Below are 23,319 nucleotides of genomic sequence, written 5' to 3' on the forward strand. Positions count from 1 at the left end.
GTGCCCTGTGGTGACTGGTGGGAAGGTTACTGTGCCTAAGTGTTCAAGTGGCACTCGGGTACTCCTAACTGAGCACAGTAGTTTATGAATGAAGAAGTTGTGTTCTATCTAGGAATTACTTCTTGACAGTCCGCTTTTCCCTTGACTTAGTAACAATTAGTAGTAAATAATTGCATGTTATTGACGTTATATTAGTCATATTGCAATCTATTATTTATACTTAACGCTTTATAAATCCCCTGCTTAATAATCCTTCTCCTTGGGGGGCAGGGAGGAACAAAGTTTTGGTTTGTAATTTTTTTCCTAGTCCCTTTGCGTAAGGCATTTTTTCATCTTTGATTTTCTGAAACCCAGTTTTACTGAGGGTGTCAGGCTTGTCAGGTAGTTCGTGTTAGTGCTGATGAAATACCATTTACAAGCTAGTTGAAGATGCTCATATCGGAGTTTTAGGTTGTGTCATGAAGTGTTAATGCGTTAATATAATGAACGTAACGAGCCTGTTTCAGAACGGATGTATAATGTTCTGTTAGCCGTGGTGTGGTATGGATAGGCTTTTTTACTAGCTTTTAGAATTAATAGCATTATATGTCTGTCAGAGTCAAACTGTTTAAACACCCCCACCACCCCTTGCCACATCCCTTCCAAATTTTGCATCTGAGTTGTCTTATGAAGCTAGGTCTTGGTTTTGCAGAAGACGTACGCTCCCGGTAACTAGAGCGAGCGGCAGCAGTGATGCCAAAAGGCTCCAGTTGTAACTACCTTGTTAGGTTGCAGTAATGAGTCTGTGGTAGATTTCCTGTGCTGATACAGATGTTGCCTTCAAAATGCTTTTCTGTTCTCTTTGACAATATTGTTTTATTGCAGTGTTTTAAAGGCAAAAGTATGTAGCATTATAATCTAGTACTTTTGGATAAATATGTATAATGCTATCTAAAGCAACTGCATCATTTTGCAGTAAAGTAGGTATAAAGGTTGAAGTGCTGTAGTTAGTAGGCTGTTGGATGGCTTATTTAGTTTGAAAGACACCTCTGCTCTGGTGACTTCTTAGCCTTCATAACCCAATGGCCAGTATGTTGTTGGATGGAGGTATTTGCTTTTATGGTTTATTTTTCAGAGATGGGGAAAAAAACATCAATTTGGTTAAGGTTCGATGTAGAAAATGAGTCCATATCCATTTTGAGGGGGTAGTAGAAGTACGTGGAGCGAGTGACTGATACAGACACAGGGCACACCTTCTCTTTATATCTATCTTTTTGTTCAACAAGAGCGTGTGCAATGCAGCTGAAGTTTGGAAAATTAAATCTGACAAAAATATGGAGAAATGTCTGTTCAAAGTTATAGATGGTGTGCGGCGAACTCCAGTTATGGTGACTCCAATATTGAAAAAGACTTTCTAGTTCGGAAATTGCAGCAAACTGGATGTGACAAAATATGAAACATGCTTTTAAATTGATCTCAAATGTCAATGCAAAACAGTTAATGTTGTGAAGAGTGCAAAGGAAAGTGAAAATTAGCAACTTCCCCAAACATTTTTGGTTTCTGTAAGGAGGAGATAGAAACCTGTGACTTTATGTGGGGATAATACTACTTCATTCTTTGCATTGACTTAAAACAGAAAGGAGTTACTTAAGTCTAAGAACTGCAGTAAAACTAATTTTTCTGGACACTACAAGGATAGGCATTGGAAGATACACAGTTGTCTTACCATCTTGATTGCTTGGCAGGACTTTGTGGTGTTGAAACTGAATAAATGAAGACTTCTTCAGGTTTGAAGTTGTCTTTGTACCGTGAGCAGGCCAAAGTGGGCATGCCAAGTGTTGTGGTAAAATTTAGTCTGTGGGTGTGTTTTTAATGAGTGTGGACAAAGCAAGCAGAGACAGTTATGGATGTTTAAACAAAAAAAAAAAGAGACTGTACATGACTTCTAATCTGCTCTCGTGAGACCCCACCTGCAGTACTGTGTTCAGCTTTGCGGCCCCCAGCCTAAGAAGGACATGGACCTGTTGGAGCAGGTCGAGAGGAGTGCCACCAAGATGATCAGGGGGCTGAAGCACCTCTCCTACGACGACAGGCTGAGAGAGTTGTGGTTGTTCGGCCTGGAGAAGAGAAGGCTCTGGTGAGACCTTATAGCAGCCTTCCAGGACCTAAAGGGGGCCTACAAGAAAGCCAGAGAGGGACTTTTTCCAAGGGCATGTAGTGATAGGACAAGGGGTAATGGCTTTAAACTGAAAGAGGGGAGATTTAGATTGGATATAAGGAAGAAGTTCTTCCCTGTGAGAGGGGCTAGGCACTGGCACAGGTTGTCCAGACAGGTTGTGGCTGCCCTCTCCCTGGAAGTGTTCAAAGCCAGGTCGGATGGGGCTTTGAGCTATCTGGTCTAGTGGAAGATGTCCCTGCCTATGGCAGGGGGGGTGGAACTAGATCGCCTTTATGGTCCCTTCCAACCCAAACCATTCTATGGTTCTGTGAAATGTGCAGTGGCCTCCCAAGCTTCACTCTCGAACGTGCCTGGCTTGTTTTGGAAGCTAATTTGTGGACATGGAAAGATGATCATACTGCTTTCATTGTTTTCTATTCAGAATTGATTAATGGAGTCATGGGCCATAAGCTGTTGCATCTTACTTAAAACAAAAATAGTACTGTGTAGTGTGTTTCCCCCCCCGTGGTACAGCTAATAAACTGTCATCTAGTGTCCTGCATGTCTTGATCTGGTGTTTAAAAGTAGTGCAGTTTCAAGGGGTTCTTCAGGCTGGTTGTTCTCCTGTTGTCCAGGACAATTAGTACCATATCTGGATGCTTCCTGACTTCTTGATTAGACTGTTTTTAGTCCCAATTAATGGGGTAACTCCATGTCAGGCAGTAGTCCCCTGTTGCTTGTACCTGTTCTGACCCCCCCCCGCTTTAAGGGAACAGCCTGTAGAGGCACTAAGCATTTGTCCTGTTGGAAGGATTCCATCAAGGAGGCAGAAATCCGTACCTGTCCTTGTTAATTAAGCTCAAAGTGCTTCCAAAAAATGAGCTGGTGCTTGGTTGGTCCCATACTAAAAGAAGAAGGGAGATGACTGAATGTAAACCTTAGACCATCTGGGGTTTATACTTTTCAGAGAAGCTAAGAGGGTTGGCGCTTTCATGTGCTGAAGGGTTACTCCTTTATTTCCTGATAAAAGCATTATGTGGCTAGCAGGTAGTTGTAAATTTACATACTGGGCCAGTGCTGCTGGACTTGGAGTTATCCTTAGCAAAGAACCTTGAAGTAAAACAAGTAGTGTCTTAGAAACAAGCACAAGGGGGTTTTTTTGTTACTTAGTTTTGGTTTTTTTTGTCAAGTACTGCGAACGCTAATCTGGCTGGGGGTGAGCTTTACTGAACGGTATTTCACAGGATTACCCAATAATTACTGTTTCCCTATGATACAGATGTTAGCCCTGGTTATAGATGAGCAATGTGCTAGAGTGGTGTGAATATAGCACACGAAGGTGATGATCTTGACCCGAAAACCTTGTTTTTTGGTAACAACTAGGCTGACACTGTTGGGAGGAAGCGAAACTCTGTTGTCATGAATTCTGTACAGTTTTTTTCCATTTTAACCTTCCCAACAGCAAGTGCATTGCTTATAAAAGCGGGGGTGAGATGTCAGAGACTTACACGGAAGACACTCGGTAATACCCTGTGCAACTTGCTTCCAGAAGTACCCAAACTGGATGTGAAGTAGTGGTAGGCAGTGTCGCTGTGTTTCGAAAAGGCAGTAGGCTGTTCGTTAGCCTTTCTGTGTCTTGCAACTTCAGACAGGAGAGGTTGAACATAACTCATTACTGGTCTTGTGCTGTAACTTTCTTTATTTCCTTTGCTCTAGTCTATGTGGAAAGAAGTTGTGTGATAGTGATTATACTGTTTTTTTTTAATCGTTCTAGCTGATAAAATGGTGAGTTTGGAGCTGTGTGGTGTTGAGCCTTCCGGTGCTATATCTTACGAAGCTGTTGTTTTCCTAAGTGACCTTGTTTCTAGGACTAGAGAGGCAGGGAAAAAGCCACTCAAGTGGGGATTTGTTTTAGGTTAATCAGTTAATATTTGTGTAACACAGAACGTTTGCTTACTTTATTTAATGTGATGGTTAAAGCTTAGTTTTCTGTGAAGAGGTCCCTCTCAATAGGGAGGACAAGTTAAAACCTCGAATCTTCCCTTTATAAAATTGAAAATTCAATCTCCTTTTTTTTTTTTATAATTCATCTCACACTGCAACCTCTTGGAGTCATTACTGGCAAACTAGTGAAGGAAGGAGCCTCTTACAAGCTCTACTGTCCCACTTAAATTGAGTGTGCAGTCTTTGCAAGTACTTGATGACATTTATTATTCAGTTGGTCTTTTATTTTCATACTGTTCCAGTCGAGGACTAAGAAAACTAGCACCTTAACGGAGAGGAATCCAAGTCCTGTTTTGTGAGATCTTGTGCTGTGCATTTGTGGATTGTGACGCTGCTTAATTTTTAGTGCAAGTGTTTTTTTCTGGAGGCTTTTCTTCAATTAATTGTATAAGGGAAGAAGGGGAGTCTTAAAGTCTGATCAACATCACAGCTGTGGTAAAGGCTGAATTGCTTATTGTCCAGGAAGGAGGATTAGTAAGTTTTTAAAAAATCAGTCCTAAAATTAGGATAGTCTTGAAAGTTTTGTTGTGGATGTTTTTTTTCTACCTTATGTGTCTTAGCAATAGCAGTTCAATTAGTAATCCAAATAGACGAACTTCCTGATGTGCATAAGGTTCTTCTTGCCCTTCTAGGATGCTTTAAGTCCCATTTCAATTAACCTTTACTACCCTGAATTTCGGGTCTTTAATTTATCTTGGGGATTTGCAACTCTGGCAGCTGCTATAAATTCCTAAGCGTGCTGCTGTACGGCCTACACTGCTTTCTCTTGTGTTAAGATGTGGCTCGTGTGTTGTGCCTTGTTCTGAAGAGGCAAATAGAGAGAAGTGCCATTGTAAAGGATCTGTTAACTTTAGTATTTTAAAGTGTTTAAGCGTGCTGTGGACTGATGTTCTGACTATGAGATTCTGATTGCACAGCGGAAGAGCTGATTGTGGCAGGTGTTACGTATATAGCTGGTGCAGGGTCGCTTCTGCCATGACTGTGTGGCATGGCAGTCTTCTCATACGTGGCAAGCTGACATGTTCGTTAGGGGTTTTCTTCGTTAGTTTAGTGGTTATGTAGCATGTGGCATGCTGCTTTTTGCAGTAGGTACTGCTTTATTTTCAGTTGGAATCTAGTTTAGTTGTTCAGGTGGATTATTAGCTGCAAGGTTGTCTGGAAAGTTCATTTGTGGAATTTGAGTTGGGATTGGTCATGTCAACTTTTTTTTTCAGAGCATAACATCACTGAATCTATGTTCACATGTGACTGTAAAGGTCAAGCGTGTTACTCTGTCTCAACCAGTTTTGCTTTGCTAATATTTGAGTAGCAGAAATGGTTTGAGTTGAAAAGATAAAGGGAGAAAAAAAGCGGGGCGAGTACTCAAAACTGTCTGCTTTTTGTTTTGGCTAAAAGTAGAATAGAATACATGTGAAGCTTTTGCACAATCCCAATAATAAGCATGGCTGCCTTACTTCAAGTGTAGATTCAGCACAGCAAGTGGTGAGATGCTGAACCAGGTTTTGATCTCTGGGTAACGAAAGATAGGGAGCCTATGCTGTAGTGCTTGGGATTTATCTTCAAGGTTTTCAACCCTAATGAAGGCATCTAACAACTTGAAACAAGAGCATTGTTCTGCCTGTTACAGGATGTAGCTGTATTGTGTGTAATGAAAAAGAAAACAAACCAGGAAGCAGTTTGGGTATTTGCATGTGGTCCTAGTCTTACATCAAGATGCAGGTAAAAATGTCTTTTCGTGTAATGTTGGGCACAAAAGCAATGCTTTAACTTCAGTTTTTTTAGTTGGATAACTAGTGTGGTGACTGAACTTTGGTGGTACTTTGGGAGAACAGTTATTCTCACTGTACTCTCCAGAGCTGTTGTGTGCCTCTTCTACACAGATGGAGAAATTAACACATTAGGAAACATCTGTAGGCTGACGAAGGTATCTATTGTATAGCTAAGTCCAAGTTCAGCTCTTAGGGACATGTGGTCTAATGGTCTTCGGTGGTCAAGTGGTTAGTCTTTGCATCCCCGAATGACATGACTTTCTACATTGCTATGTACGTGAACATGTAATATTATGCCTCTGTTAACTGCACGTAATTGTTCCGTTCTTTTTCAAGAAAGTTATCAATTTAACTTCTGTGTGCGCAGAAGTAGTTAAATACTGAGCAAGTACTTTGGAATCTAGTAATTCTGAGCTGAGTTTTTGGGATAGTGGCCAAGAGTCAGATGGTTTTATAGGAGAAGCAACTTGATTTGTAGCAGTATCATGTTAATATGATGCACAAACTCAAGCCATCTTTCCTTTGCCAAATTTTGACGAAAGACAGATGTAATAAATGTATATGCCATATACTTGCTTTTTCTCTTGCGGATGTGCTTTGATAAAATATGCTAATGTCACAGTAGTGGTGAAAGGGGGAGTATGCATGCAGGTGTTATTGCTGTGAAACTCCTGGAAACCCTCAAAGGGTAAGGCAGCCTGTAATAATAGAGGATACATTAGCTTTGTCTGTGAGAGACTTGGCCTGGCTTTAAAAGAAGCTGCGTAGGATTTTATTTTGGGTGTCTGTGTTTTGTTGGTTCAACTGAACGTTTGCGGGGTTTTTTTTGTCATTATATCTCAGTATTTTGCATGTCAACATAGAAAAGGAAAACTTTGTTAGTTAATAAAAGTAGAATTCATTTTCAGACAAGTGTTAACTAGAAACCAGTGATTCCGGGAAGAGTGTGTTTATTTCTCTGGGCTTTTGTTAGTGTAATATCAGAGCTCTCAGTCATTAACTAGTATGTTACCCATATGCAAGTATTTGTACAGTTTTTCTGTGCATGGGGAGCTGAAGTTAATGCCAAAGATGGGACTCGGTCTCTACGGAGCAGTGTAATTACAGGCCTACTTCCCTTTGACACCCGGGAATAATGAGCATGCTTTAATATACACACGTGTTAACTGTGTGAACTTAGACATCTTTATAGCTGTAGATGTTTGTTTGTTTTAGCTTTATATGTGCGCACACATGGTGTCTGGTGAATGTCTCATTTTTTGCTAAATAGATTTCATCTCGTGTTCAGAGGAGAAGTGTTTGAGGTTATGAGTTAGATTGTGCTTCTTGTCTCTGGCATGGTTTTGGTTTGCAGCATTCTTTTTAAGTCTTCATTCTCGAAACTGCTTAATTTCTTAACCTTGAGCTGTATTTTACTTGTTGTGGCTATTTTTTGCCTCCATAATAGTCTAGATAAGTAGGTTACCACAGTCAAATGAGTTGCTGTTTGTAAGCAGAGCTGTGTTAACTGACACAATGAATGCTCTATGCCTGCCAAAATGTGGAGTGTAATGGTGTCAGATAACAGGGGGTTCTAGTAAACACATTATATTCTGTATTTGGGACTAACCAGGAACATGGACATGGTCAGCCACCTAATTGTAACTTCATGGCTTGAGATGCAGTCCTTTTCCTAAGAAATCTTAAGATTTGCAGGCATCTGCTTTGGAATGGAAGTTTTTTCCTCATGTGTTTTTGCAGGTTTAGCTTAAAAGCTGTTAATATACTGGGTGAACAGCTGCTTCCTGAAATGTTGGGAATATTTGCCTATTTGTAATACCTTAAGCTGAAAGTCTGAGGCTAGTTTGCAGACCCCTGTGATGCTGAGCAGCACTACACCAACACAGGTCACATCATCTCTAGTCTGTCATTCTGCTGTGGTTGAGATGCCATGTCCTGTATTTTTCTCTCCAGCTTAAGTTAGGCAGTGAACATGAAACCCCTGTTCTCTTGAAGGACTAGGTTGTTTTTTCTCTTCATTGCTGTCTAGCTGCTAACACGGAAGATTAATTCCTTTTTTGCTTTCTTGGCTGTCTTGGAATGGATTTCAGTCTCTTGAGTGTTTGTTTACTGGTTAAGAAGGTAGGAACCTTTCCCCCCTTCTCTGATTCATGTGTTCCTTGCTCATGCTTGTCTAGGTTAGTTACTTTTTACTAGTGGCAGTGGGATGTCTTGCATGTGGGTTGTGTCAGTTGTGAAACTGGCTCTCTGAACAGAAGCAAGGTGGAGGAGAGTGCACAGAAAAGAACAGGTTAAAAGCTGGAAATAAAAAATTTACTCGATCCTGGGGGTCATTTAAGTGGGGCATATATCTTTTGGTTTGAGTAGCAAAAGACATGCTACTTGATTCTTGAGCAACGTGAACGTATTAGAAAACATAAAGTCTGCATTGTGGAACTGAAAACTAGTGAACCTGCAGTGTTCTCCTTGTGAAGGTATGATAGGCTTTTCTTAGCCTTGATTCTTGTTATGTGTGCCTCGCTACTTCTGATGCAAATGGTAAAAATACTGCAGAAATGATTATGTAGACTCGTGTGAGATGAACACCTCTTAGCATTTTTTTGTCTTGCTGTTCAAGAGGTTTCAAAGCTGGTATTGATCTAAGAACACAGCATTGCCTTAGGGAGGGTCATTATTTCGCAGATGGAGAAACGAAAGAAGATGAAGGGATTTGCCCCGAGTCATACAACAAGCCTGTACAAGAGGTAGGGGTAGAGTTTGGAATGTCCTGGCTCTGTGACCATTTCTTCCGCATCGCTTCTGCAATATGCTGTGCCTTGATTGCCATATACAAAACTATGAATTCTGATATTCCAGGACTTGAGGAGATTTTCTTTGGGATAATGTATATGTTGGGCTTCCTCCAAACTAGCACATTATTTTAATGGATGAATTTTTTCCTGTGACACCTTGAGCCTTTAAGGCGCAAGTCTCTAAGAGTTACATACTAATACTTAGGAATTGTCCAATTCTTGGTTTAATTCCTGTGCTGTTGTACTGACTTGTTTTAATTCTCATTTTTTAAATTTATTTGGATTGTGATTTCTGTCTGTGCATTCTGTCTTTCAGTAGCAGTTCTAATGAGTTGTTATTGCAGCATTTTGCGACTTCCCTTACAAAACAAAAAATAGTTTTAGAAGTTAGTAGTTAATGTGACATGTTCTTCAGTTCTTCTGCAATTCCTGTGGGTTGAAAAACTGAGTGTGCTTTTATTTAGAGAAGTTGTTGCTAAACAATTTTTTTTCTTTTTTTTTTTTGTTTTGGATAGATACCAAATTTCTTGCATGAAACTATATGAAAGCAGTGTTTCTTTGGAGAGGCAAGCTATGGAGGAGCAAAACTTGGAGCAGTTCATCCAGCTGCTAAATGTGCATGGACTTAGTCTGTGCTGTTTAAGAACTCTGACAGAGCCAAGTGCTCTTTTGGATTGCAGCAGCGTAAACACAGGAGGAGGTGATTCCTCTTGGTATTTTGGTTTTGAACTTGATGTCTCAGATCCTGAGCTAATACATCATTAAAGAATATGAGGCACTTAATTACTCTGCTGACACACATGTTTAAGGACCTGACTGGTCTCATGGAACACATGCTATATTCAAGAATAGGAAATGTGAATGAAATTTGTTGTGTCACTGTTAGACATGTAATCGGTTCTGTTTTGTGCATCATGTGCAGGAAAACAAACATTTTGAAAAAAAACAAAATGAAGTAATTGCGTTCTTCAGAGCCCTGCTGTCTTTCCACAGTGCTCAGTAGCATGGTCTGTGTCTGCAGAGTTAAGACCTTCACCTTGAGTTCAGTTTAGATGAGTTATCACGTAGTATCACTTGGCTTTTACTTAATGAGAACTCATGAAAGCAGCAGGAGGATTATTTATTCTCAGAATGAGTTATGCAGAGATTCCTTAGGCATTCTGAAGACAGAAATAGAACTATTATGGTGGTTCTAAAAGCAGTGTAACCATATAGAAGCTCATCAAAAGAAAACACAGTGTGTTGCATCTTATTTGGTTTAGTCATGTAGGCGTCTTCAAGTTCCTCCGATCTTGGTTTGAATTTACAGTATTACCTTCCCAGATTTGTGCTTTCTTGAAATGTTTGATTGTGTCCATCAAATGGACTGTTTTAATTCTTCTTTTTGACTTTTTGTTCTGTTAAGCTGATGTTGAATTATATACCTGCATTTCTAAGAGCAAGTTTTTGTTGAAGGACATCTTTGGGTTTAGGTGGTAGATGGGTCCCAATGCTTTCATTTTTTCAGACTAACCCAAACCCACATGGGCTTCCAGACAGGTCTGTTTAATGAGTAACTACCTTGTTCAGAGTTACTGCTGTTGTTGAATGACTCTGCCTTGAAACACAGTAGATGTGAGAGGTATTAAATGATTTCGATAATCTTGACTCCGATACTCAGAATCCTGTTGACATTGCAGCATAGATTTTTATTTAAAATGATGAAGCTGCTTACACTGTTTAGAAGTTTCAGTGTCTCTTTTTAAATCGTCACATGTCACAGATGTAAAATAAGTCAGATGGCAGTCTTAATAAAGAGATCTTTTGTATGTGAATTGAAGTATTCAAATCCATTCAGCGTGAACCAGATGGAGCTTTAATAATGCCTGCCCCCATGCACGTGCCAAGGAAATATTATTACGTAAAATATTTTTAAATTCTATTTATTGCTATAAGCAGGTCAAATATCAGATATTTTGTTCTTAAAGTTTTTTGGCTCCCTGTTGTTCATATGCCATATAGGTCTATATATGTTCCTTTGGTACGCTCAGAGTGTAAACATATGCAAGTATTTGCAGAAAGCTACAGAAGATGAGGTGAGATAATGAAAATCCTTATACTGCTTGCCTCAAATATTCATATTGGATAGTCTTAACAACTAATTCCAACCAGTTAATCCAGTTTTGATCACTCTCATGTATGAAAAATGGTCAATGAGTTCACTGGTGATTACAGTTGGATGTGAAGATGTGAGTGAGACTATGTAGAATCTAGTGGAGAAGAGATACGTGTTTCATCTTGCTAATTTAGTTTGTGTATGATGCCTCAGGAAAATAGTTAACCAGAGAATCTTCCTATGACATCTGCCTTAGTCTGAAATGCTTCTAGCATTATGAATTGCTTGGTTTATCTCTCCATGGCCTGGTGACTCTTTTGTTTCTTTTGCAATGAAAGATGGCACTTCTCCAAGATGCTGTAGAACTAGCTGTTTTGCTGAAGCTGGGCACCTTATGCTTTGCCTTGTTTCTTTGCCATGGTAGCTTTGTGGTATTCAGTGTGTGAGTTATTCATGTGTGAGGTTATAGATCCATTCTCTGACTTTCTCTGCTTTGGATTTTTACGCTTGCATATTTAAATTCTAATTAAAATAGTGATTTCAAGGGAAATGCAAGACAAACTACAGAGCAAATAAGAGTTAGTTAAAGAAAAGGGGTGTATGTGTATGGGTTTTTTTAACTGGGTGGTAACCATTCAGTATGACAAAGGACTTTAGTTCCGAAAAAGTTGCGGTGGTTACATATTAGGTATATATTGTATCTGTACCCACCGATTTAACCATTCCGTAACTATTTTATTTCGACACTTGTTTATTCTATTGGAGTTAAAATCAAGGTTTTTCAAAAAATCAACTGTTGTGTGCATTAAAAATGCTTAGCAAAAGACATTTGAAATCAATCTACAAAATGAATTAATTAATGGGTTCTATTGATCATAGCGTCAGTGTTGTACAATGAGTAACTTCATTTTTCTGTGTAGTCTATATACACAGATAATGTCATTGTCCTGCTTTTCAAACTCCCTTTGTTTTCAGTTCAGAGTAAACTACAAATGGAGCTGAATTCAGTGAACAAACGAAGTTGGGAGGGAGGGCGAAAAAACCTTCTCATGTTGAAGATACAACTGCTGTTCAAAGTTTTTTTTTTTTGGTGTGTTTTTTTTCTTCTTTAACTGTGCTAGCAGATGCTTGTGACAGGTATCTTACCAATGTCTTGGACAAGTTGACAACCTTTCTTGTGAAAAGTTGGGCAGGAAGCACATCCTGCCTAAAGGCATCACCTTGGTTACATCTTGAGTAACACGGTATGTCTAGTGTACTAAAGTTTGAGAGACTAGAGGTTTAATGGCTTGGTGAAATGGAATTGAATTAAATGTTTTGGCCTAGATTACACAGCATAATCCCTTACATAAATGTTGAGTCAACAGTCTCGACCTTGACCAAAAAAAACCCCAATGTTCGGGTTGGTTGGTAGGGTTCTGTTGTGTGAGTTTCTGTTTGTTCTTTAATCCTACTGTTTGGAAAAGGAAGCATCAGTGACATGAAGGTCTGTCTCTTGGGGAAAGTCTTGCTTGCTCCTGCAAACAGCTGTCACTCTTGACAAGTGTTTCTTGGCTTCAGAAGTGTGGATTGTGTGTCTTGCCCTTCTATCTTTTTTTTTTTTATTCCAGAACTGGTTTATGCCAGCTAGGGAGATTATAAAAATGCCAAGTTAGGGATGCAATTATAAGTATTGTAATGCACTGTGGATGGGAGAATCAACAGCAATAGCCGACAGAACTTTCTAGGCCTGTACAAAGGTAACTTGCTTTAAAAATGCTGACCTGCCCTATAAAGAGAAATCACGTTTGTTTAAGTGTACTGGGATGTGCAAGAAGTGCATTTGCGAAGAAGGAAAGAATTTGAAGAAAGTAAATGGATTGGTTGCATTACTGTACATCTCAAAAGTATAAGTCACGTGAAAATCCTTGCATTGTTAGAAGATAGAGTTGTTTCCAGACTGGAAAATGAGCTTTGAGCAGTGAACTAGGAGGTGCTGAACTGAATGCTGTTTTGCTTTTGTTACTGATGTGCCTGTAAACCAACTGTTGTGCTGTCTTTGTACAGTAAACTGCATAAGGTATCTCTGACAACTCTATGTTGTGCCGAAGTGTTTCCTTGTCCCCACCAATGGTGGGAGCAGGCTGGATAATCTCTTAAAACACAAATACTTGTCCTGTTCCTGTGAGAAGAAAGCTCTCGTTCTTTTTGATAGAAAAAACTACCAGTACCCTTTCCTCTCTGCATGACAGTGTAGCCCTAGAACTTTTAAGAGCTGACTTTGTGAATGAAGCCCAGCAGATTGTGACTTGTTGCCAAATTTTACCTTAATTTCCTACTTTCAGTTTCTGTTAGTACAGATAATGGAGCTGTTTAGTACTCTGAAGTAATTTCTGTTACAACATGATTGCAGAATCCGGAGGTGAAAAGAGGTGAATGTTTTGATATTCACTATCAATTAATTGAACCGTTGGTACTCTACTACTCAGTTTCTGTGCTATCTTCCTTATGAGAGAAGGTAAAATATTAGTTCACTTAAATACGAGAATCCGTTAAACATGGTTGTAGAGGTAAATGTGTTAGTTTTTTTTTTAACAGGGAATAGCACGAGGAGGTGATAAAATAATATATGAAAGTTGTACAGCAGTTGTGACATTCTCAGGCAGCTTGACTTGAAATTGAAATGTAGAGAGGTTTTTCATATTTCTTCTAACAAGAGTATGGGGTAAAGAAGGGATCGTTTTTAACCTAAGAAATATAATGTTTTGTCTTGCATGCATAAGATGTATTACACGGTGTATCAAATGTTTGCCCTTTTTTTTTTTGAGCATGCATTAAATCAGCTACTCAGTGTGGTTTCATCTTCCTTAAGCTTGACAGAATAGTGCAGGAATTGCAAGTGCATCTATTTCAGTAGTTGTGTTAAATTCAAATAGTTTGCAAATTTATCTGCATTAGGAAATTGGGGTTTATTTTTATTTCTCTAGAAGCAAAATAGTTGAGGCAGCCAGAAGATGGCATGGAAGCAGTGTTGTCATTATAGTCAACTATGGATAGCAAGTCACCTGGATACTTGAAGGACCATGAAGCTTGGTTGTCTTCAATGCAGGATGCTGAGCCTTGTTCCTTTTGCTGTTGGCTAGATCAAAGCTTGAGTATCTTGATCGGCCAGCTGTCAGACAAAACTTCCTTAAATCTAGAACTGTAATGTTGGCATTTAAACTTGTGAGGTGTCTGTAGTAGTTTGAGTTGACAATCCAGCCTAGTGCTGTAGGACTCTAGCTGACTAGAACAGGTTTGCACCATACAGAAGAAGAATGTTCCAAAGTCTGTATGACCTCATTAAATGACAATTTTTAAAATGCGCTTAATACTGGGTTGACAGAATAGGTAGGCCAGTTAATAGTATCTTTGTTGCTCTCACACGCACATGTGCTTGCCTTAGGGTCATTTTCTTTAGGTATTTTTTCCTTGAGAGGGATGTTGCCTGTTGGCAGGGAGCAGAGAAGAGGCTTTACAGAGGATACGATTTTCAAAATTTAGAGGACTTCACCTAAACAAGCTGCAATGTGTAACCATTGACTATTTCATGCTTCCTTGCTGGTCCTTACAGGCCAGGAGGGAATGACAGTGTTGTCAGAGGCGATGGCTAAAAATTACTGTTAAGGCTTTTTGATGAATACTAACTTCACAACTGAGGGAAAAAAACGTTGAGGTCAATGCCATAGGAATACTTCTTGGGATTTAAAAGAAGAAAAAGATGCCAATTTTGGACTGATATTTTTAATATTCCTGTCTACTCCACCCCACTGTCTGTCTTACCTGTTGTCTGTCTTGGGTTTTCCTGTGATTTCTGGGCAGCTCCCTGTAGCATCCTGTGTAGCAGTTAAATTTGCATAGAGTTAATTTTTTTCTCTGTAGCAAGCTTTTAGGATCTTTCATGTTAAGAGAAAGTATAGTTGACAAGTTGAAGTCTCTAAGTATGTGAACTTTGCTGGGCTAAAAGCTTTACTACTTCTTTATGATAAAAATATTAGTACCTGTTGGCATCACTGGCTTCTGTGGGTTTTGTTTATGACTGCACACTGTATCAGGTGATCTAATTATTTTTAAATGGCTAAAAAATGAAGTGATTTGTGCGTTTGGCATTTGTATGCTCTCCTTTGCAACATAACTGCTCATCCTTGTCCCAGTAAGAACACCAGATAATTTTTTTTTTTTTTTCAGTTTGGCAGCTGGGTATGTCTGGTGCATAGGTGTTACTAAATAAGGAAACTTTTCACAAAAATCTATAGCAGACCTTAATTCATCTTTCCCAGAGCACCTTAGTAAGTTGAAGTGTCTTGGATGCCCCAAGTAGTCTCAGGGGCTTATGTCAAAGGTTTTTGCTAAGTTGGACTGCAGTTGGTGCTAGAAGAAATAAAACGTGAGACTGCCTGCTCATCGGCACGGGTAACAGTCCAATTAGCAGATAGAGGTATGCATAGCAGGCCTGCTTTTTATGGGGTGTACTGTAATGTCCTGTTGGTATGCGTTTCACAGCTGCTATTTTCACAGCGCTGCTTTAAGAGCAGATGCTGGTTTGAAGAAAGCAGTGCTGCTTGTTTAAACTAGCCCTGATATTCAGATTGTTACGCGGTGGGAATTTGTGTGGGCAGTGGGAAAAGGAACAGTGGTATGTCCCTTGGAACGCGTTGTCTGCATGCTTAAAATAAAGTGGAGAAATAGAGAGCTCCAAAATGTGTGTGTGTATGTAGAAATGGATTATTTTAAAAGTAGGGAGCTATTTCTGCTTTTGGTTGTGGGAATGCCGAGCTCTTCAGCTTGCAGGCAACATCTGTCAACTGCTTTTCCGGATGGAGCCATGTCTCAGAGCCTTGTGTTCACGCCTGAGACTTGTGCAGTACGCTTTACTAAAAATACACACACAAGAGCATATATAGGAATATATAAAAATGTAAATGTGCATATATATGATTAGTGTCATGTAATGCTGCCTTTATTCAGCAGGAAGGCCACTTTACAGTGCTTTCTGCAAACACAGGTCTTAGGGCTTCAGTTGGCAGCCATACAGCCAGGGTGGTTGGGACAGCTCACGTACGGCACCTTCCTGGGAGCTGGAATGCTCTTGCTGAGCTCGGGGCCAGCAACGACTGGTGCAATGAGGCAGCAGTGTAGAAGCATATGAAATGGTGGCAGCGTACTGGGCTGATGAAACCTGTATGACCTTCAACCCACGCTCTGGAAGTCTAGTGTACAACATGAGGTATATAGCAGCTGTTGCAGGAATTCTTGCCACATAGCTGGGGAACTGATACTTTCATTAATGGGATGTCCCATCATCTTCTCATGCAGAGGTGCTTCAGGAATGGAAGTGCAGAACCTTGGTCAGTGGCTTCCTTGCCCTGTGGAGGTTTTGACAAAAATGGAGTACTTGAGCAAAAATTCTTCATAAAGCTTGCGAACTGCATTGTAAGTTTCCATTAATATGTAGCATCTCAACAATCATACGGTGTTTGGAGTCTGATTAAAAATTTTCAAATGTTTAAGTTCTGTGTGTTTTTAAAGGTTTTGCTGTCACAAATAGATTAAAATTTTATTAGCTTGAAGAACTAAATAGTGTTCTCTATGCAAAACTCTCAAGTATTTCTTGTGTATGCTCTTAGTCTATGGCTCCCATAAATAAGCCTGTAATACAACATCTGTACTGACTAACAGAAGACTGCCTCTGTGGAGGAAGGACTTCCTTTGTTGCGGGAAGGAGGGATTTTCTGATAATTTGAGGAAATGCCCTGTAATTATCCTAACAGGGTGCCAATGAACTTAGCAAGTTACAGGCATTGTAGCAGTATATCAGGAGAGAAGAAATCGAGCAGCATAATGGAAGAGGGGCCTGTGCAGCATGTTAGCAGTGTATCAGGATTGGAGAAGTACGCTCTGAGCTCCAAGAATGAGCTGTTTGTTATATACTATGTAAAGATGTGATCAAAACTGAGCTGCAAGAACTTGCTTTTGACATGGGTTCATCTGCAACTGTGGCAGAAAGGAGGTTACTCAAAATTCCTGGTAAAATAGAACATCGATGTGGTGCTTAACAGTTATTAAAAAAATGGCCTTTCCCAGTGCTCTGTATTGAAGTGCATGTGGGTATTAAGAGCTGTTTTTTTCATGAGGTCATGCTTTTCTTGTGGAGAAGGACTACTTCTTTCCTGATTTTTCTTCATAAGTGTCCTGTTCTTTTGGATGCTGGCTTCTTTGATGTCTTGGAACCCCATAAAGCTATAGAGCTCGGAGTTGTTTGTGGTTGTTTTTTTGTTTTGTGGTTTTTTCTTTTTTTTTTTTTTTGCAGCACAGAGCATGTGTGTGAAACATTTAATGAGGCCTTTCTGCTGTCCTTCATTATGTATTTGCAAGAAGGTTTTTATTTCTTCATATTGTTTGGAGCCTATGTGCAGGGCATTTATGCTACTACTTAGAGAGGGACTGGTCTTATTCTGTTGGAGTGCATTCGTAGCCTGTAAAATGGTTCACGCTTGTGTATTCGGCTGGCAAACTATAGAGCTCAGAAGGTTATGCAATTTCAGGAGGTGTGTAACTTCGGTAGGAGGGTGTCTCTGGCTGCAGGTCAGCCTGATTTTTGGAATATAATTGAGACAGCTGGATGACTTCTGGCTTTAGATTTAACAGAGAGGAGATGTGTGTACAGAGTGATCTAGGCATCAAGGGATGCAGAATAAGATAGCAGTGAAAGTATTGCTAAAGGCAGAAGTTTATTCAGAGCCTAAATGATTGTTGTATGTTAGATTATCTGAAAGGCAAAAAAGTCAGATCTGTTAATTTAAAGAATAACAGTGTGTGGATGGATAGCCATCTCATTGCCAAGGGGTGTGTGTGTGGGGGGAAGGTTAGCAGCGTGTGTGTGAGTAGATGGATCACTGGAAAATAATTTGCACTTCAACCTGTTTATGCAGCTTTGTGGAGAGAGGTGTACAAGGCCATCTCACTGGCCAAGGTCATATGAAACAGAGCAGAACTTGCAAACTGGCTTCAAATGAGAAATAAATTAACTATCTTTCAGGTTATTGAGCTTTATTAACACCACCTTTACGTAATGACTGTAAAGACAGTTCTGAACTGTGCTGTAGTGGAGGAAGTCATGCTGGCCTGACAGGCCCTTTTCGGGCTTACATCTCTTAAGGGTTAGTTTTCTCACAAACTGTTTTTTTTAAACTCAAGATTATATTTAGTTGTTGAGGAAGTTACTAGATATCTAACTGTCCAGATTGTATAGGTGCATAAGAACTAAGAGGATATGTTGTTTACCACATCTATTCATTTATTTCAGCTTTTCTGAGATGTACAGGAAAACTGGATGTAAATACTGTATCTGAAAACAGACTTTTATATAACGATTAGCTTTATAAAAACTTATTTTTGAGTATTTATTTGTGTCAAAATGGAAACAGATTTTAGAACTCAGCCACCTCTCCGTAACAGTCAGGTTTTAATGTATTTGTAGGGAAGCTTTTATACCTTACTGGTTTTGTGAGAGTGACTGTAGTAGCTACCATTTCTGGTTCAGCATTTACAGGTGTGGGTAGCGGTTATTTTTTATTACTCTATGGATGAAATCCTTCTGCGTGTGAAGTTCTGTTTATTTGAGACTTGAGTATATAGTTAAGTAGTTAGCCAGTTGGAGGAACAACATTTGGTGCTTCTATATGTTTTAATGGTATATTAAAAAAATCTTCTTGTCTTTATATCTAAAATACGCATGACTTTGTTCAGAATATCTTTGTTGATACTCTTCTAGTCTGTCTTGACGGAACAGCAGTCTGAAAGATGGTAAAGGTACTGGAAGATTCTTCAGCCTTATTTTGTTCTTCCTCAGTAAGCAAATAGGATGTTTTCAGTTCTGACAGCTATATTGTTTCCTTCTTGGAGTTTCAGGAATGTAACATGGTAAAGCTTAAACAGAATGTTGAGGCCCCTGAAATTTTTCAAGGTTGACCTTAAATATGCATAGGAAAAAACCAGACTAGAAAATATGGCTGAGGTAGAATTTAGTTTTAAAACAAAACCACAAAAAAAGCCACAAAAGACTGAAACATTGCTAGTTCGCCTGTTAATAAGATCCCAGAAGTGGATGGTAAAGATGAAAAAAATGACTGTTCAAGGTAAGAAAGACGTGTGAATTTCAACTTGCTGAGCTTTGTAATGAATTTATCTGTCAAAGCTTCAGGGTTTTATTCTGCTAAGTATCTACTGACTTATATAACTGTAGATGCTATAGAAAGGCTTTTTAGCAAGTATTTAAAGGAAAAGTGACTTGTGTGATGTGACTGTCCTGTGTAACTTTTGAGTATTTAAGTCTCCGATGAGTTTGATGGAAATAAAAGACTATAAGAGATTAACCTCCTACAAGTCTTTTGTGGTTTAACCCTGGACAACAGCTAAGCCCCACACAGCCACTTGGTCACTCACCCCCACTGGGATGGGAGAGAGAACTGAAAGGGGCAAAAGTGAGAAAACTTGTGGGTTGAGATGAAGACAGTTTAATAGGTAAAGCAAAAGCTGTGTGCGCAAGCAAAACAAAACAGGGAATTAATTCGTTACTTCCCATTGGTGGATGTTCAGCCATCTTCAGGAAAACAGGGCTCTGTCATGTGTAATGGTTACTTGGGAAGACAAATGCTGTAACTCCCAATGTCCCTCCTTCCTCCTTTTTCCCCCAGCTTTTATGCTGAGCACGATGTTGTATGGTCTGGAACATCTCTTCGGTCAGCTTGGGACAGCTGTCCCAGCCGTGTCCCCTTCCAACTTTCTGCACACCTCCAACCTACTCGCTGGCAGGGTGGTGTGATGAGCAGAAAAGGCCTTGGTGCTGTGTGAGCACTGCTCAGCAGTAACTAAAACATCCCTGTGTTATGAACACTATTTGCAGCACAAATGCAAAACATAGCCCATACTAGCTGCTATGAAGATATTCAATGCTATCCCAGCCAAAACCAGTACAAAGTCTTAAATCTGGGAGAGGGAGTAGAGATAACTTGATTCTAATGATACAGCACACAATGAAAAGGACGTGTGTGTTCTAAGGGGAAAATAGCATCCTGTTAGCTCTTTGTGGCAAGGTCTGAGAGTAACAGAAATGAGCCTTGGTTGTGAGGCCCCCCCCAATGTGGTGCCTCATCCATTCGCGCTTAGCAGCAAGTCTATGGGATGTTCTTGCAAAGTTAATGTGGGCCCATACAGACTGGCTAAATGGAGTGTTGCTGTCCTTGTGCAAAATGATACTTTTTTTTGTGCTTTTGCTTTGCATACGAGTCCCTTCAGAATTGCAGTCAGTCCTGTATTCAGGTCTCGAGTGCTGAGTGTGTCAGAGGCCCTGTGGTTTCCTTAGTTGCTTTTTTGCGGCCTCTCAATTTGCATTTGAGTTGGCTCTTGAGGATGTGGAACGAGGGAGAAAAAATGGGATTGTGACGTTACGCTCTCTGCATGTGCCCAGTAGCCTTATGAACTGTTGTCTTGAACATGTTGGTGGCAATTTTTAGATGGTATCTAAAATTATTTACTGACAAGTAAGCTAAAGGGCTTGCTGCACTGAAATGCGTATGGGGAGTGAGGTTCATATAATTGTATTGCCAAACCTGTTGACAGGCTGAGTGCATGTGCAATTTACTAGGTTATTACATTTTGGTCACTGCCCTTTCTGTCAATTTTTCAACAGAGGTACTGTAAACTTTGGTGCTCTGATAAATAAGACTGCCCAAAGTTGTTATGTTGCTTTTTGATGGAAAGGCCTCAGAGTTGGCAAAGCTGTTGCTCATTGCCTGGTATGTGAAGATGATGTGCTAGTTAATTAGTGCCTGCATACCTGACTCGGGCCCAACTGCAGCATGTTGTGGCATTCCTTGTCTGTGGGAAGATGGGGAGGTACTTGTGGGATGCTGTGGGGGTGTTGTCACTTGACTACATCAGGAATTTAAGGCGGCAAGCAGAATTGTAGTGATGGGTGGTAAAGAACAGAAGTGTGTAGAGAAGGGGGTGGCTTAACATCTGGAACTTCCTTGTCATCTTTTTATAGACCATAGCTTATAACAGTTTTGTTTTAAGCATTTTTTGGATGCATTGTGTTATGGAAAAGACTGTATATGTCTTCACTGCTGTGAGATAATAGAAAAAATTTTCAGCTTCTGAAAGTGTTGGTGAAATGCCAGCTCCTAGGTTGATGGACATGTGGAAGTGTAGTTCTGTTCAGTCTGCCATCTTGAGTCTCTGGGCAAAGCAAGTACTCATTATTTGCGGTAGTGTTTCTGTATAGCACAAGGCCACATATGTACTTGCTTCCTTCTCCACCCTGACCTTTAGCAATGTTTAAGAAGAGTTGTCATGAATGTTTAAAGCACTGATTATTGCTTGCTTTGGTGCTTTCAGTGAGAAGTTGAACATCAGAAGTGACTGAAAAAGTTTAAAGTTTAATGGTTTGGGATTTTCCTGAGTAAAGATTCCCAGAACATTGGTGACTAATAGGTTTTCTGTAAATAGTAATATACTTATTCAAGTTTTGTTCAGAGTTATGCCACTTGGCTCTTTGATGAAAGGATTTCCATAGTGGTGATATTTACTAATGGAAAACAATTCAAGGTCACATACTTACTTTTTGGTGAAATGGGGAATAGGTCTGCGTTTAGGTCTTCTTGAGGATTCAAGTTTGGTTAATACTGCCACCTAATGGCAAGAAGAGCAGTTGTCTGAGAATTTAGATTTTTTTCACTACTTTCTACTGATTGTTTTTATCCAGTCACGTCTGCTCTGGTTACATAAAAACCCTTGTCAGGGAAACTTGAAATCCGGCATTTTGTTCTTGTCTTCCTGCTAGTCATAGAGAATTTTATGGCTACAAAACTGGTTAAAAAACCAAGAAGTTATTTTTGTTGTCTAATCGTTAGACATTTGCGCTTTACCTGAGTATTGCTTTACATTTTTGGTCAAATATTGGTGCTTAAAAAAAAAAGCTTCTTTTTATTGAGAGGATAGTACAAAAAAATCTTCCACTACCGAAGGTCTGCACATCGCTATGAGTATTATTCCCCAGGCTGGTATTAGGGGAGCCCTATAGGATCATTTCAGCCCCAGCTGGAGTTTGGCATTAGAGCTTGAATAACTTTCAGAGTGGGTGTCATGTTAATGTTTTGGGAATGCCCTGTTACGTTAACTAGGTTAAGTATAATAATTCTGCAGAATTTCAGCTCTTGTATTAAAATTGGCAGTAATCCTGTTGTGACAGTGTAGCATTTCATTTGGCTAAATGAGCAATTAAATTAAAAAATATTATATACTTAATCATCAGGAAAATTTCCTAATAAAACTTAGCTGCTTCAGTTGTGAATTACTACGTGCACGTTTACTCAAGCACATGAGACTTGTATCAGATGAGGTGTATTATGCTTAATAAATGCTGCTTGCAGATTATATCAGGAAATGTGAAATGCTGCTTGCAGATTCTATCAGGGAATGTGAAATGCGTGCATTTCAATTGCCTGCCTGAATATCAGAGTAGTTAATTGTTTTAATTTACATATTTCTGTCCTGATTGTATACCTGAGTTTTTGCACTAGTTGAAAGTTCCCGTGGTAATAGTTGGCTTACCATCAGACAGCAGTCAATTAAGTACGGATTTACGTGAGCTCTTCTATGAGGCAGATTGCCTAAAACTGTGGGAAAGCTGTGTGTGTGAACCTTGGGGGATGCTAATGTAATCTGCTTGACGCCTTGAGCAGTACTTAAAGGTAACAGACAGATAAAACAGCAGAGTGTTGTTTTTCCCTTGGGTTTGCCTGAATGTTTGGAAGTGTAGGCTGTTTCACTTTGCTTCTGTGTGTAATTCTTGTCTACATGATTCTTTTCTACCAGTGAAGAGAACAAGAAAAACCTCATCCTGGGAAGCTGGGAGGTGGGCTTGAGCGTATATGACTCGTAGTTCATGCTGCTGTTGGGACTAAGAATGCTCCTGATGGGACTAGTTGTGGGAAAATGTTTAGTTCTTAACTGGGTAGTTAGTATGGGTTCAAATAAAAACACTACTTCAGAGTTGATTGCTTGCACTGTCTGTGATTGCAGGGAGGTTCCATCTGTCTTTTAGGCTGTGCTGAAAAGTTGCATGACTTCTTCGGTATCTCTCAAGACTATCTTTTTTTAGTGTTTTAATTTCTCTGTTTAAAAATATAGGCTTAGGGAATTAGTAATAACCTTTATCAAGTATCAGGGGATTTAGAAATTTGTGAAGATCTGGAGAATACATTGGCTTTGTTCAGGTTTCTGAATGACTCTGAAGGTACTTGAGGGTTGATACCTGAATACACAGACTTTGCATTGGGCTTGATAGATATATTTGAATGTGAAAATGCGTTTCAAATATATTTGTTTAATGTTGTAACAGAATAGTAACGTTCTTAGGCTTTTGTCAAGAATACTTCACCTATGTGAAATGGGTTGAGGTGGCAAATCTTTGTAACTTTTCAAGTGTTCGTTACTCTTAAC

The 23,319-nt window shown here is 39.5% G+C and overlaps 1 protein-coding gene across 3 annotated transcripts in view; it reads left to right on the plus strand.

Moving 5' to 3' along the window:
• The window catches only part of BMP2K (BMP2 inducible kinase), a 66,980-nt gene that overhangs the window by 2,421 nt on the left and 41,240 nt on the right, over positions 1-23,319 (plus strand). The window lies entirely within an intron of this gene.

Source organism: Haliaeetus albicilla, chromosome 1 (genome assembly GCF_947461875.1).
Source record: "Haliaeetus albicilla chromosome 1, bHalAlb1.1, whole genome shotgun sequence".
NCBI classification, from domain to species: domain Eukaryota; kingdom Metazoa; phylum Chordata; class Aves; order Accipitriformes; family Accipitridae; genus Haliaeetus; species Haliaeetus albicilla.